The 18,987-nt window shown below is 46.9% G+C and overlaps 1 protein-coding gene across 3 annotated transcripts in view; it reads left to right on the top strand.

Annotated features, from left to right (window-relative positions):
• Positions 1–396: 396 nt before the first annotated feature.
• Positions 397–18,987, top strand: part of ARHGEF5 (Rho guanine nucleotide exchange factor 5) — a 38,816-nt gene continuing 20,225 nt past the window's right edge. Inside the window, exons 1-2 of one of the 3 annotated variants that reach the window (XM_075111582.1) lie at positions 397–737; positions 16,527–16,600. The gene's annotated coding sequence lies outside the window, so the exon portion shown is untranslated. Of the gene's footprint in view, positions 738–1,863; positions 1,941–16,526; positions 16,601–18,987 lie in introns of all 3 variants that reach the window. The other 2 variants (XM_075111571.1, XM_075111560.1) reach the window with 2 other exon arrangements.

The raw sequence follows: 18,987 nt of genomic DNA, 5'->3' as shown, positions 1-18,987 counted from the left end.
GGCCGGTGCTTTTCCTTAAAACCCCGGCTGCCTGTTGGTAGGAAATACAAAGCAGAAGGGTTCAGGCATGTAAAGTAAAGGAGTGACCTTAAGGAGTGGGAAGAGACTCAAGTAATGAAGAAAATTTTTAAAAATATAATTTTATATTAAAAAAAAAAAGAATAAAAATAATAAAAAGCCCCTCTGTTTCTTGAGCCAGTCCGGGTACCTGAGATCAGTGGGTCAGGCACACCCACTCCGCTTTTGCCCTGGAAGCAAAGCAACCGAGCGCTAAGCACCTTTTCACTCCCAAAGCCGGGGGAGACGCAGGTATGCCCCCCGTTGCAATAAATAATTAAAAAAAAAAAAAGGCAGCAAAATACCTTGCGCTCGGACGGACGGGGGGGAGCGGCGGGCTGCGCCCGGCCGGGGCCAAGAGCCGGGGCCAGGGGCCGGTGCCGCGTCCGTCGCCGGCCCTTCGGCGGCGGCTGCGCCCTGCCCCGATCCGATCGGATCCGATCCGCGCCGTCGGAGCGGGTCCCGCCGCCGGCCGGGCTGCGCCCCGCACGCCAATCAGGGCGTCCCGCCTGCCTTCCTGTAGGTGTGCCCGGCTCACCTGGGAGCCCCGGCGCTCATGACATACCTGCGGCCCCGCGGGCGGCGGGAGGAGACGGTGGCCGGCTGCCGAGGGCGGGGGGCCGCGGCGGCGCCGGGGGGGGCAGCGCTGGCCCCGGCCCGGCGATGTGAGGCCGGCGCAGGTACGGACGGCGGCCGGCGGCGGGGTCGGGCGGCGCCGCGGTGCCGTGTTCCCGGGAGAGGCGGGGGGAGGCGCGGGCCTGCCGCCGGATCCCCGCGCAGCCCGGGCCGGGCCGGAGGGGCGGCTGCTCCCCCGGGGCCGGGGCGGCGGGCGGGCTTGGGGAGCCGGAGGGAGAAGGGCACGGGGGGCGGGAGGGCTCCACCATTTTCGGCCCCGAGGGGGACGGGGGAGGGCTCTCCGGGGAAGGGAGCTCTCGCCCCTCCCGAGGCGGGACGGCGGGCCTGCCGCGCTGCTCCGCGGGGCCGGGGCCGGGGCCGGGGCCGCGCACAGGTGTGGGTGCGCGAGGAGGGCCGCCGTCGGGGCCTGGGGCGCCGCTGCCGCCGGGGGGACCCTTGCCTCCAGAGGGGGCGGCGTGGGGGTCGCCTCCCCGCCGGGCCTGCCCCGGGGGGCCGCAGCCTTCGCGGCGGCCTGTGCGGGGCGGTGCGGCTCCGAGCCCCGCCGGCGGCGCCCGCGTCCGTCCCGTGTCCCCCCCCCACCCCCCGCCGCCCCGTTCCTCCCCCTGCCGCCGGCAGCAGGTAGGGCCCCGAGCACAGGCCCGCTCCCAGGCTCAGCTGCCAGCAGCCGGAGCCCCTTTCCGCAGAAATGGTGCCTCCCACGCAGGAGCGAGATAGCTCCCACGGTGCTCGCTGGGGTTTCGGCTCCAGCCGGGCTGCCCGGGAGTCCCGGGGCAGCGCCTGAACTCTGGACACCCTGTTGTTTTCCTCCTTGCTCTGCTGGCTGGTGTCTCGTGACTTTTATGGCCTGTCAGGGAGGGAAGGCAGAGGAACCAAAGGCGAGATACCTGCCTGCTTGCTCGCCTCCCGTGTCTCCTTCCCGCAGCTGCTTCGGAGCCCCCGCCGCTGCAGCAGCGATGATGGCAACCTCGGTGCCCCACACAACCTGCTGGCGGGCTTCTGAGCTCCCACGGCTCTGGCCTGACCCATGCTCCCCCCAGCACCCGTATTATCCTTCTGCTTGGTGCTTAGTTTATTCCCAGAGGTTGGATAAGACCTGGCTCAAACCTGGTAGGGAATACAGGGTCAGGGAAGGAGTTCTGAGCTCAACTCGTCTGTGTTGACTTGTTGCAGACTTTGCCAAGGAGCTGCTGGATGTGGATGCTGTTGGCTTCTTGAGCTGCGTGCCTGTTCCTCTCTGACCAAGCCACGTCCGTAACGTGTTGTTGAAGTTTTGTGACCTGATTCTCTGGTGTTTTGGAATTTCTCATAACCTAAATGGTTTGTTGGAGAAGGCCTGGATAAGGGCAGAGTCCTTTCAAAGGGTGGCACTGGAGGGAGGTGGCTTGGTTTGGAGGAATAATGTATGGGTGACCCAGATTTCAGAACTGCAAGTGAATTGGGTGAGGAGGAGGCATCCCTAAATCAGACTTGGAATTTGTACCAAATCTGAGTTCTTCTTAATTCTCAGTTATCATTAATACTTGGAACAGCTCAGCTGGCTTCCATGTAGACCCTCATTTTGCCAACTCGTGATTGAGGGTAGCATTTCTACTGCACTGTCTTACAGCAGCCTAGTGATCTGGATAAATCTGTGAGCAGGGTTGTACAATCCAATTGCCAGTGACAAAAGGCAGCTAGGCTTGAGGTTGGTGCTCTTGCTGAAGCCCCCTGTTCCTGCTGTGTGAAACAGTGGGGCACGAGCACTTCCTCTGGGAACCTCTTGTGCATCTGGACAGATTTTGCCAGTGAGAGTCGGTTCCCTGGGACTTCTTTTTTTTTAATTATTTCGTCCTGTTAACTTTGGATAGATGTTCTTGCTCTTGTTCTATTGAGTCTTATCCTTTCTTACAGTTTGCTTGTTTCAAGTGCATTCTAGAGGTAAAGAGCCAATTTTTCTATAGGTTATCTTTTGTTGTTTTTGTTTTTTTTAACATACTGTACTTTGGAGTCTGGTTTAAAGTGGTCTGTTTTATTTAATTAGTTTGTATTCATGTAAATTATGTTCACTTTCCGTGGTTATTCCAGGCAAAATTTAAGAAATGGCCTACAAAGGATTTCAAATTCATAATTGGAATGACATTTCTTTCCAAGAATATTTGATTCTAAGAATTACTATGCTTTCTGTCATGTGGTGTCTTTCCAGTATGATGTCGGCTACTTAGTTACTGTTCAGCTAAATTATGCATAGCTAGCTTATTTCAGTAGTCATGCCTGGTAAGTTCTGTAATTCCTTTCAGCTTTGCAGCTTCTCAGTGAACCCCTGTGGTACCTTTTAATGAAGTACTTAGAAGTGACTTCAGTGCAAGTGTAGTTGTGCTCTGTTGTTTGGGCACTTGGGCTGTACAGAGAGAAATTTTTTTCCTCTTCTGTGAAGCGATCACAGAGTTAATATTCACAGTATTGGCCATTTGGGACAGATGCCTTACTCTGACCCCCAGCAGGTATTTACACTCCCAGCTCATTATCATTGCGTCAGATCCAAAATTCTATTAAGAGAAGTACCCAGTCTTGATTTCAAGATATCAAGTGATAGACTGCACTGGTTCCCCAGGTAAATTATTCCAGTGGCTGATTACCCTCGCTAATTTTGTATCTCACTCTGTCCAGCCTGGTTCCTAACCACAAAGTCTTCCTACAAATTTTCATGCCAGATTACAGAGCCTGTTCCTGCCAGGATGACATGTTCCAGCAAAAAGATTGCCTATTTTACCGCAAGCTTACAGCTGTTATCCGTGCTAACCTCTTGCTTCTTGGAAGAGGCGATCGTGGAACTGTACTCATAGGGTGACTGGTATGATTTAGAGCAGCGGCTAAGTGTGCCTGGCTGTGGCATCCGTGCGCAGCCAGGGCTTTCAGAGAAATGTAATTGAATAACGTGTTGCTTGGAATACAGCTTCACGTGGTGGTTAATCCAGCGTAACTACAGGCTGCTGCTGAAGGAGCAATCCAGGTCTCATCCAGTCCTGACTGCAAGCTCCTGCTGCTTCCCTTGGATTGGATCTAGTGACCAAGTGGCCTCAAATCAGTTCAGTCACTTCTCCAACTGAAAATTAACCCCCTTGCCTTAAGAAAAAATGTGACTTTTGGATCTAGAAGTTGTATTAGCCTGCTCTGTAGCCAGATGGTGTTAAGTCTGATGTGGAGCGGTCGCATGCCACTGGGCATGAGAAACATGGAGAGGGACTATCTCTTTCAGTAGCAGCCCCATGCCTGTGCTGGATTAGACATGGGAGGGAATTATACATTTAGTTCCTCAGATTTGTGTACATTTGTGTGCTCAGGTAAACAGGCTGTGGTTGCACAAATCCTCTCAGCTGGCACTGCCATTGAAAGAAGCCATCCTGCCTACCTGTTGTCATCCTTGTTGGTTCCCTGCTCTGGTTCGTTGTGAGACCACACGCGTGCCTATACTTCCAGAAGAGAAAGGGCAGTGTTGGGGTGGGAGTAAAGAAGGCACAGGATGGGACTGCTTTTGGCAAGCTGAAGGGCTTGTGAAACTAAGGCTTGAGATACAGGAATTGTTACAAGCACACCTTACCTTAAATCTTAGTGGAAGCTAATGTATTTTTTTACCTTCCCTTTGCAGCAGATATGTGAGAATAGCTGCCCCGCTTTGCGCAGTAGCCCAGATTGTAATGGTTGCGTGAGTTAGGAGAACTGGAGTTAGCCGAGGCTGGGTTTAGGTCAGCTGCATTTATGTCTTTGGTCAAGAAGCGTGTGTTGGAGGTAGACTTTGCATGGGAGAGAGCATTTTGTGTACAAAGAAGAAGGTCTGTGCCTTGGCTGTGATGTGCCGATACCTATATGGAAGGTTCATCAGTACAGAAGAGTTGCAAGCTAATGTATTTGTGTGTCCCTGACATGAGGTTTTCAGTGGTTTTCAGTGCCTGAGCCAGCTGGGGTACCCTTCTGGGAGAGCTTCGATAATCTTGTCTCTTCCATTAAAAAGTGATTCCAGCTTTCATGCTCTTCTACTGGAATTAGTTTGCTGGCACAAAATCCATTCCCCATGTATTGTTTTAAATGCCATTCCTTCAAGTGCAATGCTGATCACTGTGGTGGAGACTAGTTTTGAGCTCATGGTGTGGGGGCTGGATTACAGCTAGATGAAGTCAAAGAAGAAATTCCCATGACTATAGTACAAATTCAGTGCAAGGTCATGGGGAGGGCTATTGGTTTGGATAGTGGGAAAAATTTAGAAGAGGGGAAGGTGATTACGATGACATGTGTACCAGTGTACGTATATAAATGGACACACATATGTAAATGTATAAAAAATAGAGGGTGTTCTGATGCTGGAAAAGGTTGAGGAGGAGTGGCTATAGAAACTGTAATTGGATAGTATACAAGAAGTGGGAGGAAGCTTGTGAACCTGCTGCTCAGAGAATACTCCATTAAAGCAGAGCTGGCCATAAATTAGCTTCCTGTGAATGCATCCTATTTGCAGTAAGTCATGTAGAAGTGTGTGGCGTTCAGACGTCCTCTTTGTAGTCTCAAATAGAACATCTAGCTGCACACAGGTGCTCAGGGTGTGAGGTCCACTGCCCCTGGCCTTGCTGGTGCTCCAGGTGCTTTTGGCACTGGAGTTTCTGCTGGTGATCATACATAAAACTTCCCAAATCCTTACCCGGGTCAGGCTGAGGTGGTGCCCTGTGGGATCCACAAGTTTGGTGGTTCCCCGCACGTGCCACCCATGGGCAGAGCAGTGTCATACGCTGGCGAGCAGACCCAGCCTTGCACAGGCCGTGACTGGAGGAGGAGAGATGAGGAACGACTGCTGCTTCATCGATGAATCCAACAGTAGAGTTTGAGGATCTGAAATACACCCCTCTAGAGTGGAGGGGATTAGGATCCTGGTCATGTCAGGGCACGTTCCGTTCAGATTGCAGAAGTCCTCAGATAATCAGGGGACACGTGGTACAAGGCCTGAGTCCAGGTCACAAGCAGACCTGTTGGACGGGGTCGTTGTTCAGAGCTGCCACAAGGTAGCTGCAATGGCTACATTTGCATATTCACTTAATAATAGAAATAGATGTCCACATCAGTGTTAAACTAACACGTACACCACTAGTGGGAGGAGGGGTGGCAAGAAGAAGATGCTTTGCCCACAATGTTGGTGGGCAGCTACAAAAAATAAGCTTGTGTGATCTTTATGGTATGCACGCTTTATACTCACAAAAATGTACAAGTGTAGCTATCAAAAGTGCCTGCAAATATTCTTTGGATAGGGTAAATCTTGACTGGGCCCTTACAGCTTTATTAGATTCCTGTCCTGCAAGGGGTGCTAGTGGAAACTTTGTAAGAATACACAAGTAGGAGCATAACTTTGCTGGTATACCTCATTTCGTAGGAGAAGGAAGGTTGCCATAGCCATACTGGTGCCTAGAAAAGCTCTGACTCTGTAGGTGTGTCTTCAGTGGGTCTGGTCTCTAGGCAAAATCCTTTTGGCATAGATTAAGCCTGAGCTTCTGTTTAGATGCAGAACTCTTACTGTAGGTATTTCATAGTGCAGGTGTCCGAGGGTAACTTTAGACCTATGACGTGTAATCTAGCTGCAACATTTGAATTGATCTCCTTTCTGGGATCACTATCTGTTTTTAAAGGTGAGGACTGTCAGGCTACGTAGTGACGTTGAGAAGGTGTGGTGTGTCTCTCTTTCCCCTCTGTTGCTGGATTTATAGGAGAAGAGATGTTCTGAGTATACTGCTAGCCCTGCAGGACAGGGATGGCGTTTCACTGTGCAATATTTAGAATGGTGAGGATTTGGTCCTGACTGTTGGTATTGCAGAAGGTTCAAACAACTATTCTCACTGTTTGTTGCTTCCCTGCATCTCTCTGTTTTCTGTAACTCACATTGCACATGGAGATATTTCAGGCTTGAGTCTGAGTACAATATAGCTGATGGCTCTTACGGGTGTTTTTAGAATGATGCACTTCTCTCTCCCTTCTCTACCCCTCCTCAGGAAAGGTGTTTTCTCCTAGAAAGGCATGTTTCAGGTATAGGCAAGAAGAGGCTCAGGATGGGCAGTGCGGGTAGCACTGAGAAGGCTGCAATAGAGCACGCAACTCTGTCAAGACTCTATGCTGTAACAAACCTCTGGGCAGACAGAGACTGGTGTAGGGAGACAGGTGAAGAGAAGTGGGAATATCCCTGTTTTCGTAGCAAATTGTGGGTCATGCATGTTTTCCTAAATGTACAAGTGATGGACAGACATGGGTTTGTTCCTTAAGTTGCCAACTAATTTCTCAACTACATCTGGTGCTGTGTTGAAGGATGGGAAATACATTACTGCACTGTTGCTCTCTTCCTCATCCCTGGGCACCACTGGGAAGAGGGGATGTTCTCTTAGTGCAGACAACAGGACTGAAAGGAAAGCTATAAGGTATTCCTGTAGGCACAGTGTCAACACTGCTCGTTTCAGTCCAGGCCCTGCGCCATCTGGGAAGGCAATCTTCCTCTGACATTGCTCGTGCGGTCCACCATATCTTCCTGCCCCTGCACAATGAGTAAACAGAGCTGTTTCATTTCAGAGGGGTGCAGAGAAAGGAAGATGAGCAATTTGGACATATGCTGGAGCAATGAAATGTGCCTTATGCTGGAAGAGCATGGCCAGGCATGCCAGTTATGTCATTGCAGTCTGTGCTCTGACCAGTCACAAGGGAAGCTCAGAGCCATAAAAAGCAGCCTAAAATTGTGGCTGTGTGTACAGAAAAATCATGACAGCTGAATTGCCCAGTGGGTGTTATCAGGCATACCGCAGCCATTTTTCCTTCGTTCTGTAGGCAGCATAATTTTTACCTATTCAGCTGCTGTGTGTAATAATAGTGATATCAAAGGCATGAAAACAGGCATCCAAGTGTAAAAGAGGAAAAAAGGATTAACTCTGACAGTCATAGCAAAATGAGTTTAAAAAAGAACAGAACAAGAAAAGATGAGATCTGCTGGATTGCATGTGCAATGAAAACTGGTGTGAACAGAAGTCTCAAGTTCAGCTAGGCATATGAAATATGAAAGCAAATCTGCCCTGAAATTCCTAGCATGTTTCCTTTGATAAGTTAATTTAAAAGATGGCATTGTACAAAGTTGCGTTGTCACAATAGAAAAGAGATAACAAAGTGCATTTAAAGAAAAAAATGAAGTACTAACAGATGCAGGAGCCAAAAATAGAACTGTTGAGGTAAGCATGTGCAAAAACACCAAATTGGTTTTAAAGAACGGTTTGGTAGAGAGATAGTTTTGTGCTAAGAGGTGGCAATAAATAGCTGATGCTGTATGCCCTAAGCCCATAAAATTGATGGAATTGCAGAATGGGTCTCACCTGAACGTGGACACAGTGAGAAACAGACAACTGTGAATATCTGACATATGTGAGGCTATGGGGCAGGGGCTTTCATTGACCGGTCAGCGAGATCCCTACAATATAAGTATGATATCAGAGTAATACTGATCCAAAATAAGCTGAAACAACTAATTAAGGGCTCTACTTTGTGTGAAAAACGTGTCTATTGTTTGTACTAATATAACCATCTTTGTAGCACAAAAGGAAAATACCTTAGTATTATGTACCTTGTAGAACTTGGAGGCAAAAGACACAGAAGGAAGGAACAGAATGGGCGGCCGATGTATTTTTGTTGGTGAAGGGATTGCTTAAATAAGACTTTGCTTACGGTTGCAATCAGATACAGAGTTTATAACAGGGCTTTGCATATTCAGTGCACTTCACAGCCACTCCTTGACTAATCCTCAGAGTACGTCTGTGAGGTAGGAGGGGTTAGTACTACCTCAGTTGCACAGATGACCCTCAGATGGGCAGAAGCTGCTGGAAACTGCCAGAATTAGGAACTGGTGATTCTGCTGGATGAGGTCTAGATATGAAGGCAGAGTTCTTGGTTGCTGTGGGGAAAAAAAACCAGTTATAATCTAAGCCTTCTGTAGATCCTTCTTTTAAGGAATGGCTGCAGTGGGGAATTGAAGGAAGGAGGGCTCCTAGTATCCTATCATGCATGTTCCCGTTTCAGTCTGTATTATGTTACTGATGATAACTGTTATCCTTTGTGGACCCACTAGCTTGAAATTTCTGGGTGACCGCAACTGTGTTTAACTGTTCAAAAGCTGTAGCTTTTAGTAGAGGCAAGACTTGAAACAGCAGTCCTACGGGTGCATCTTTATCACCTTCTGTTAGGGTAAATGCTACAAGGGCAGGAACAGCCAAAAGTTCGGAGTGCAGGGTGTTTCCCATGTGTATGACAAAAGCAGTAATGCTGGTATCTCCTGCCGTGGGTATAGCTGTAATTGCACCTTCTTTAATGCGATTGCTTCTTGGGAGCCATTCTACCACGGTCTGTGTCATACCTCCTGTGTAAAGCACTGCCAAGGGTGACAGAGTAGATTTGTCACATCAAGACATGTTCTTCGCTTCAGCAGCCTCATGGCAGTGAGTCGTAGCCAGAAAACAACTGTCAGAACGGCAGGATCTGCCACCGAGCAAAGGCAGAGCCGGTGCTTGCAAAACAGTAGCTGGGATCTGGTTGTTAAACCCTCCTGCTTTGCTGACCCTCCTAGGCAAGGACCGCTCAGCGGCTGTTAGGATGGGACTTGCTTCTTGCCTCGTCCTCAGCTCTGCCTCACTTGCAGTTCTTCTGTCCTGTTGAGCCAGGGGCTTGCAAAAGTCGCTCACTTTGTGCCCCTGCCTGTCCACTAATGTGCTGACCAGCTGGCTGTCACACATGGCAGAGGCGAGATGCTGGGTTAAGTCAGCAAATGTTTGTGCTGAAAGCCGGGTTCCCCAAGTGCATCAGTCTGGCAGAGGAGAGACCACAGACCCATTTTCCATATAGGAGGGTGTTTGGGAAGAAGACTCTAAGAAGGAAAGCTTTGACTCATCTCTCGTGGTCCACTGACACCCCTGCCCCCGTTCCTGGTACCCTCCCACTCCTTCCCCATTCAAAGCACCTCTTAGCTTTCCCGAGCTACAACAACCGTACTAGATTGTACTCTTTGCCTGTAGTGATTTTTTGTAAGTGCGGTGAAGCAGTTTGCCGTGTGCCAAGTCCGATAAACTTGTTTAGGTGAGTTTGATGGGCAGTGTCAGAAGTTATGACTGAGAGCTGCCTGTGAGGCTGAACTGGAGTAACTCTGCTGTATCTCATTGAACTTGGGAGAGATGGGATGTTTATGTGTTTGTTTACGCCCAGCTGATCAAAGTGCGTTGCAGGTAGTGGGAAAGGCAGCAAGTGGAGTATTAGATTTCATTTAACTGGTGCCTGTAGCTTCCCAGGGGAAGCTTCTCATTCGTGCTGAAGTACGCACAACTTCAGTTAGAATACAGCGTGCACGCCAGTGTAGGTTGGTGGATGCAAGTGTACCAAGGACTTTGCATTCCTCGGCTGGAGCTGGCATTATTTTGTGATTGTGTCATAAAAGAGGTAAAGGAAATTGTATCAGGTCTGTATTACACTATTAGTCATGGTGACTGTTAGGAGTTTAATTGCCTCATGCTCTAATTTCTCACTAGCAAAGAGAAGTAATAAGCTTGGGGTGAAATTAAGGCACACAGACTTGATCTTACTCCTCTGTATCTCCATCTGGTAGGGTGGGACCTGGCAGAGGAAAGAGAGGTAGTTTTACATGCCACGGGGTTGAGGAAAAGAAAGCTATAGGCCAGTCAGGAGTCAGAGTCGATGTCTTCAAAGACTGACAAAGGGCAATCTCAGGATTTTAATTGCTCAGCTAATATCTGAAGAGCCAGAGAGCCATCAAGGAGTGCTATTTTAGGAGATATTGAAGAGTGTTGGTGAGAAGCAGACCCTGCCCCCTCATTCATATGCAAAAAAAAGAAGATGGAGAGAAGAAGGATTAAAATACCTGTAATTGTTCCTTATTTGTCGAAACTAATTTAATTATTAAAGTGGGAAAAATATTGTAATTAGTACATCATGGAAATGCTAGTGATATTTCTAAGCTGGTATATAGTATATGCCTTAAATTAATACAGACTGGAGCTGTGCTGCACATGAAAGTATGTGGGCATAATTTTTTCCTGGTGACAAAGAGGGGGAAATATTGCCGAAATAGAGAATGTCAGTATCGTTGATCTGGCTGTGCTATTTCTTGATTTTATTTTTTTAAGGTAGTACCTGTAGGGCTCTTTTCTTTTTTTTTTTTTTTAAATTTTTATAATATGCTGTGTTAATTACAGTATTAGGAACTAATGCTGAATCTTAACTACAACATCTATGAGCTGTAATTACTACTATAAACTTTGAAATAAGGTAGTGGTAATTGGTGAAGCTAGTTATAAAAAGCATTTCATAAGATTGATGTATATCGGTTACACCATCCAAAACTCTGATTTATACAACTTTTCACCGCTCGCTTCTTCTGAAAGACAAGGTCACAAAAATGCCTTGCTCTCCCCTTCCATTTCCAGAGGGTTTGAGGAGGTTTCCAGGGCTTTCCCTAGCATCTCCTTCATGTTGTTACTTGTTTTCAGAGTTGCTCACAGGGGGCTGGCTCCTTTGAGTTCAGCTAGCTGCCATGCAATCTCATTTTATACCCAGTCCTTTGCTGAGGAGAGGTATCTCCGTTTGGGTTCACGAGAACGGTAGAGTCAGTGTCAATAATGAGACAAGGAAACGTTAAATCCTACAATAATGGCTCCTTGGGAAATGGTTGTAAATCTGATTAGAATATCCTGCTTCCCATAGTGCCTGCTTCTAACCTGGAAGGGTAGCAAAAAAAAAAATCTTACTAGCAGAGGGTCAATACTGAAAATGTACAGTTTCCCTGCTCTGCTGTGTCTGTTCTGTGTGGGCTGGCGAGGCTGCACCTGTTTCTGCGTTCGAAGCGCTTGGCAGTCACAGGCAGCAAGACACCTACGCCGGAGTGTCAGGGACTTGCATGTAGGTCCTGGGTGTGGTTTCACCATAACTTAGGTCTAAGTCCAGGTTTATGCTTTCCCACTCACTGGCGTATTGCCCAGCCTCTTGTTCCTGTCCACTCCTTGCAGTTGCCGCTACGGTTTGTACATGCGCGCACACAGCTACCTCAGGGAGCTGTCAAATCTACCTTTATTTATAGTTGTTTTTTTTTTCTCCTGTGTCACACCTTCATGGCTGCTCACATCAATCTGCTTCTAGGTTGTTTTTTTGGCTAGATAACTCCCTGAGCTGGCTCACATATGGTCACGTGTTCACTGGCACATGGGAAAAGATGGCAGCAACCTGCATGTGTGTTGCCTTAATCTGTTCTGGATTTCAGGGCACCACATCAAGACTTAATTGAAATTTATGAGGACCTGATTCAAGGTGGAGTTCGATGGTTTGTACAGTCAGCAGTGGCAGAAGGAAGTGAAGGAGCTCTACATCTTTTTAGGACTGGACTTTAAACAGATGAACTTTGCAGAATAACTGCAGATGCCTAAATTGGGCCTGATGAATTTGATTATTCATCTTTGTTAACCAAGTTATACCGCAGCCTATTTCTCTGCCACTGTTTTAGTTTCTGGTTGCTCATGTAGCTTGCTGGTTCAGGTCTAAATACTCTGCAAACAAGTTCAGTGTCATCAGTCCCAACTGCTGAAAAAACAGCAATCAGGTAGAGGGGGAAGGGGGAGTTGCCCTTGCTTTCACTAGTCACAAGTTAAGGCTTAATGTTTTGGCTTAAAAACTTAAGATAAATCCAGACAGCAAAATCTAATTTTTGAGCCATACTTTGTTTTTCAGGTCTCTTCCCCACCCATTACAGGCCAGACATGCATGTTTCTTAATTGTAAGCCAAAATTCTCATATAACCACATTATTCTAGGAAGTGGGACTATATGAAAAACAGAAAATATTGTGATGTGCACAATAAACCTCTGCCAGTTGGCCATGCAGGCATTACGCCGTGTGTAACAACAAGTTTTCCATGTGTTTGCATTAGTACCTTCCTATTCAGCACCCACACAATTCCTGTGGCTTTGGGTGTGTGAAGCTATTTTTCCATGGGGAGAGGGAAGGGGTCCTCGCTGGTGCTTTCCCACATTTACATTTCTTATAACATTTTATTTATATCTAATACGTCTTGCTCCCAATAGCAAACATGTCTCATTGTGCTTGTTAGCTTCTTCAATCTAAGTACAACAATTACATTTCCAAGAAAGAATGGTTCATTCCCTGAAAAGCTGGGTTAGGGGAGGGTTGTAGCAAAGTCTGTTTTCCCCTTACACATCCCTACATCCCTTTTTGATAGACCTTTTTTTTTTTTTCTTTTCCCTCTAGCTGCAGTTTTCAGTACAAAGCTGCATCACTGTTACAGTATTGCCCAGTATTTTTCATTATGATACAAGTCTCATAACTGTGTTTTTCCACATCTTAAAATAAAACTCATTGGAGTCATAAGGTAATTAAAAATGCTATGGGGAGCTATGGCTGAAAACATGCATTCTAGAAGCACAAAACTAGGACAAACATGTTCAAGATTTTTATTTTGTTGTTGCTATCTCATGGTATGTTGATACCAACAGTTCTTTATTGTTATCTCCAGTTGATGGTACTAACAATACTGAAGCCAGATACGTGGTACAGGCTTCTGCTGTAGGTATAGCTGTTACGGCTGATGAAGTTGTGCTGGTAGAAGTTGTTAGCGTGGTATGACGTACAAGTGCAGTTTTGTTGGTATTTCAGGGATTGCTTTGGTTGCACAGGATATGCTTTATCTATTGATACAAAAGCAGTATTTTGCCAGTATATTTATGGCTTGGTGTATTTTGCTGTATAGCTCGTCAGTCGCCCCTTACTGCTAAAATGTTCCAACTTTGTATCTTCTGTCCCGTAGGGCTCTGACAGCTATCGGTAAGGGCAGCAAGATACCTTACAGTTCTCAAGGTGGAACTTGATCTGACTGTGAAAGAGATTATATTACGTGTTTGCCAAGAACATCAGACAGGATACATTTGGAGGCCCTTTCTACAGAGGACAGTTTGTCCCAGTTCAGTTTGCTGAATATTGTTTATCCTTATCTGTCTGTAGCTTAACTGTGCTCAGGACTGGTACAGGTAACGTGACAACAGCTGTGCTCAGCAATGGTTCCACTGTGCAGTCTGGGCAAGGCGAAGCTTTCAAGTGTGTTTCCAAGCCCTTTGATGTTTTAATGGCATTTGCATCTGTCAAAATGGTTTGGTGCAAACATTAGCATTCTTTAATCTGAGACTCAAGAACAGCAGCGTGGGATTCTGGCTCACGCTTCTGCAGCATAGTAAGAGGCTATGAAATGTCTGCTGCTAACTAGGAGGATCTCTCCCATCTAGGTCTTGAATCACTCTGTTTAAAGAGAAACTGAGAACTCCTCTGGTTTATAGCAAATCTGCTCTCCAGGAATGTATATTGCATGCTGCTAGTAGCCAAGACTGCACATCATAGCTTATGTCTTGGAAGTCTTTGCCTCCTTTTGTGCCCCAGATGTTTCTGTCAGTCATCTCTCCATCCCCAAAGTTTGTAGCGAGACCTGCATAGAGCAGCTTGCAGTGACTCTGTACATTGCTTTCACTGAGGGAATTTTCTCTCTGTCCGTCCAGTAGTGTTAGTAGTCTTTCTACTAAGCTACAACAGTGAGAAGTACAAACCATTCTTGTTTGTTCCTATACCAGAAGACTGCAGAATATCAAGGCTTATCCAGTGCTTTTATAAATATAAAACTTAAGCTCTTCCTAAAGTGAACCTTTTTTTCTGACGTACAGGTGGCCCCATTTTATCTTAAGACTGAATGATTGTTATTGCATCTCTGGGAAGCACAATGTGCAATCCAGGCCATGGGCTACACTTGCTGTTTGGCAAATGTTCAGTAGCAACTTCCAAGGTGAAATTTTCTTCTACCCAAAATATTTCTACAGCTTTTTTTTTTTTAAAGTTAGCATTAAGTATTATAATCACTGAAATGGAAACAAATGTAGGAAAGGTGTCCTCATGTTTTTTTTCTCAGTTAGCGAATTGTTAGATAATTAATAGGTTTGGTATAGCTTGAGTGTGCCTACCATGAGTGAAAGCTAGTGAGATGCTACTGGGAGTGTTAAAACTTAGGCAAACTGTCTGCACTGGTGTGACTGGGAGGTCTCGCTCACTTTTGCTGAGCTTCAGTAGCAACTCAGATGCAACTTCCAGGAGATCAGGTACTATTGACAGGTTTGGGTTTTTTTCCTCTCTTTGCCCAAAACCCTTGGGGTGACTCCTAGTTTCCAGAATACTAGCAGCACATAGGCTGTTCAGCACAGCAGCAGACTGTTATTTTGGCACATACCTTTTTAGATTGCTTTTCTTATTCTACATGTTCTTTCCTTCAGCAAGCTCTGTCTGCTGTCCATACTCTCAGAGCTGTCTCCATGTAATGTTATTTCCCTCCTTGATTCTTATCTCTAGTGCCCTGTGTAATCTCTTCCTGAGCTCAAGAGTTTCGACCCCACTCCTTCACCTCTCTCAATGGGCTGTAGAGTGATAGAGCAGCCCCGGGGTGGTGGATGGAGATCAGGAACCATGTCTTTGCAGAGGTATACATGCAATGGGCATCTCTCATGTGGAAGAGGCATCCAGCTGAGAAGGCAGGCCTAAGCGTGGCATGAGTAGCTGTATCAAAATAAAAATCAAGAGGTAGGGCAGGCTTTGTGTTAGAGCAGTTGCACCGATTCCTTTCCTGAGTATCTCACTGAACTGAAAGAAAGCATGGCCTCCCAGGTAGCTCTGTCAGTGGTAGCTCTGTCAGTGATTCTCCTGCATGGTGAGCTCTGGATTTTGAATGGAGAAAGGCAGGGCCTGAGCTAGCTCCCACCAACCCAACTCCTTTTAAAGTGTATCTGAACTGTGTGATGAAGATGATTAAGCTGAGCTGAACTAGCAGGAGGGGATTTGGGGCAGCCTTGTTGCCCCTTGGATGGGTGTTATAGACTCACGGAGCTCTTTCCTGCCTTAGCTGCAGCACGTAAAGCTGGCTTTGGCATTTCTACACCAAGGATATGGCCAAGCCATGGATTGCTTGAGAAAGCCTTTGTTTTAATAAGAAAATCAGTGTCCTTGTCCACAACACTCAAAGATTGCTGTGAATGGCTTTCTCCTCTTATGGCCAGAAGCTCTTGCCGCTGCACTGGTGCAAAGGAGGAGAGCGGGGAGAGGAGCCCCTGGTGCACTGACCAGTAGCCCGGCAGGCTACAGAGTGTTTCTGGCTGCCAGTGCAGCTCCGGTGGGGCAGCCAGGCCCAGCCCATCATTGCAGGGCAGGGCTTTCTCTGCTGGGAGGGTGTTTGCAGCAGCCTGGGTGTGTGGGCCACCCTGGCACCCACGGCAGAGGCAGCGGGATGGGGAGCATGGCCGCCCCGCCGTGGGGCCAAGGCCAGCACTTCATGGGGAGGGTGAAGGGGGGCACACCGAAAAGCTACGTTCCTCCCTGGTTTTGGAGGAGGAGGAGGATCTCAGGGCTCCACTTAATTCTGCATTGCCTTGTTTCCCGGCTAGCTGAAGGGCTTGTCTGTGCTTGATAGCACTTGTTATTTCTCCTTTCTTGTTTGTTGGAGGAGGGGGGGAGGGAAGGCGAGGTGCTTTCTATTTAAAACCAGAAGTGTTTGTCATCTCCATCCAGGTGAATTAACCCACGCTGGAAGGAAGTATGACATTCACATTGCTTTTTGTAATCTGGGAAAGCTGTGGATGGATGTGTGCATCATTGCAGGAATTGCTTTGTCCACTAGTACTTTCACTGCTGTCCTGTTTTGCTTAGTCGGCCGGTTTCCTCACTTGTTCTCTCTCAAATTTTTTTGTTTCCTACTGCAGTACGACCAAGCGTTGCCCCTTTGTTTTCATGCTGACGTGTGGCGAGCTGCACCCTCTCATGGTTCCAGTTTGCAGTGAGTTTGTGCACCCAGAATCACCTGAGTTAGGCAGTGGCTGCTTCACACTGCCGTGTGTACGTGAGCTGAAGTCCTGGATTTCCAGGCCCCCTTGGGAGAAGTGTATGGTTAGCTTCACCTAAACAGGGGCCATCAGACCACCTCACTTGACAAGTACTGTTAGAGCAGAGGGAGAGATGGCATGCTCCACATCTGACGCAGAGAGATGCGAAAGACCAGTAAGCCCCAACAGCAGTAACAGTGAGGTTTCTAGGAGAGTTTGTGTAGCCTGCTAGAAGTTGGCAGTTGCCAGGTAGGCTCTTGTACGTTTGTCTGTAATGTTATTGGCCTGACTGCAAATGCTAATTGAAAGTTTGCTTTGGCTCACCCAGCTCCTGGGGGTCTCCCAGGGCCTCCTCTGGTGGAGGGCCAAGCTGACCTCCAGTGGAATCATAACACAGCGGTGTTCCACAGGCAATCTCTTCCAGTAACTACTAGGCTTTTGTATGTAGCTCCTCCGTACGTGAAGGCTACAGGTGTAGTCAGTCTTGTTTTATTGTTTTCTTTCCAATCTCCATTAAATCCTTATTGCAGAGACATCTGTGTCTTTCACTACAGTGACCCAGCCTTCGAGTAGGAGCTTAACTGTTTCCCTGACTAGATGCACAAGTTTTCCCCCATCGTCTCTGCAGAAAGTTTGCCTGTCCCTTCTCCTGCCTCACTTCCCCAAGCTTCTCTCTTGCTCTCCCGGAGTTGTGCAAAACACCTGGCAGTAATATGACAAGACAAATCTCACTTGGCAGCTTCCAGTGTTGTTCTGCTGTACACCTCCCTCTACCCTGTCTCCCAGTATCATCGTGGAACTGCTCCAAATGCAGCTTTAAACTTGTCCTTTCACCTGTCCAAATCCCTTGCAACAGAGCCAGGGAAGTAGAAAGTGGGTCTTTGAGCTTAGTAAGAGGAAATTCAGTGTTATGTACATCTGTAACAGCACAGGGAACAAGAGGAGTTCTTCCCCTCACAGAATGTGGCCTTGAGTTTGAGGATCTTGCTATTTAGACCTTCATAGGCCATCCTGTCTTTATTAGTAGTAAACCTTCCTTAGCCGTCAGCTTGTGTCCAAGACCACCCGTCTCTAAACAGTCTCTCTGCTCCTGGGGATCCTGTTTTTGAAAACTGTCTGTATTGGATGTGATAAGCAGTACTTTTCTAGTCATGTAGCAGGAAGAGCTAAGAGCAGTGTAGCACAAGAGTGATCTGATGTGGTCATGGAACCTTTGTTAAAGGTTCCTTTGTTCCTCCTTCCTCCTCAGGAAGGAAGGAAAGAGGAGCCTCATATTCCTCCTTCGTTAAAGGAGGGATAGACATACCTATCGAGGACAACATAGATAAAGATGATCCTGTCATGGGCAAGGTGGCTGCTTACAAGTTTATGACCCCACTCCTTTCTGTGCTCTGCCAAGCCCTCTTGGTTCTGTGCTGGAGCTTCTTCCCGACAGTCCTGTACCTTCCCACGTGCAACAGTTGCAAAAGATGGTTTAGCAGCACCAAGGTAGTTTGCTCTTAGCTGACAGCAGCAAGAGGTGGCAGAAGCCTGGTGGGAACTTTCCAAATGGACGTATCTCTTTGAAACATACTGTTTGTTGAAATTATAACTGTTTATAACTACTTGCTACTTGGGAGTGGGAAATCCAAATTGCTGAATAATCCTAGTTTGGGCCTGTTTTTTAAAGAAAGATTGTCTTTTCAATATAAAGAAAAATTAAAGATTACATGAGAAAAAAGACACAAGAACAAAGTTAACTGGTGAGTTAACTCAGTTAACCCAATTTTTTCCCAATCTTTTAAAAAGGTGATGACAGTCCCCATGATTAAGGTGTATATAACGCTTTAGTTCTAACTCCAGAGCATGGGCTCATTGCTTTCAGAGCAGGTGTTCTGTTTCACTTGACGTAAGGGAAAATATAAGCTAAACCAGCTTTCAGGTCAGGCATGTCCTGGCCATGGAGTTAACTGGGACAATTAGTCCAGATGTAGTCATGCCAGTATTGCTTTTACTTTCTGTGGGGGATCAGAAAAAGTTACTTTTGATTATAGAGCCACTCCAACACAAGGAAGTCACCACTGATCTCAGAGACTTCTCTTTCTATGCAGAGATTTTATCTGTCTGTGAGTTTCCCAAGTTGAAATTGTCACACGCACACCCCCAACAGCAGTTGAAACTCTGGAAGAAATGTTATTCTTAAAATTGGAGGGGAATTAGGAATTCCAGAGAAAGGAAAAGCTTATAGATTTGGTTGTCAAATAGATGTTGCATATAGATTTTGAGGGAAAAAAAAAAGGAATTTTTTCGCATGAGCTTTGTGAATGGTTGAGAGCCAGGCCTTGGGGCTTCTTTTTTGCCA

The sequence above is a fragment of the Phalacrocorax aristotelis genome, chromosome 1 (genome assembly GCF_949628215.1).
Source record: "Phalacrocorax aristotelis chromosome 1, bGulAri2.1, whole genome shotgun sequence".
Classification (NCBI taxonomy): Eukaryota; Metazoa; Chordata; class Aves; order Suliformes; family Phalacrocoracidae; genus Phalacrocorax; species Phalacrocorax aristotelis.
Note: the sequence above shows the minus strand (reverse complement) of the source record. Positions and strands in the feature narration are given on the sequence as shown.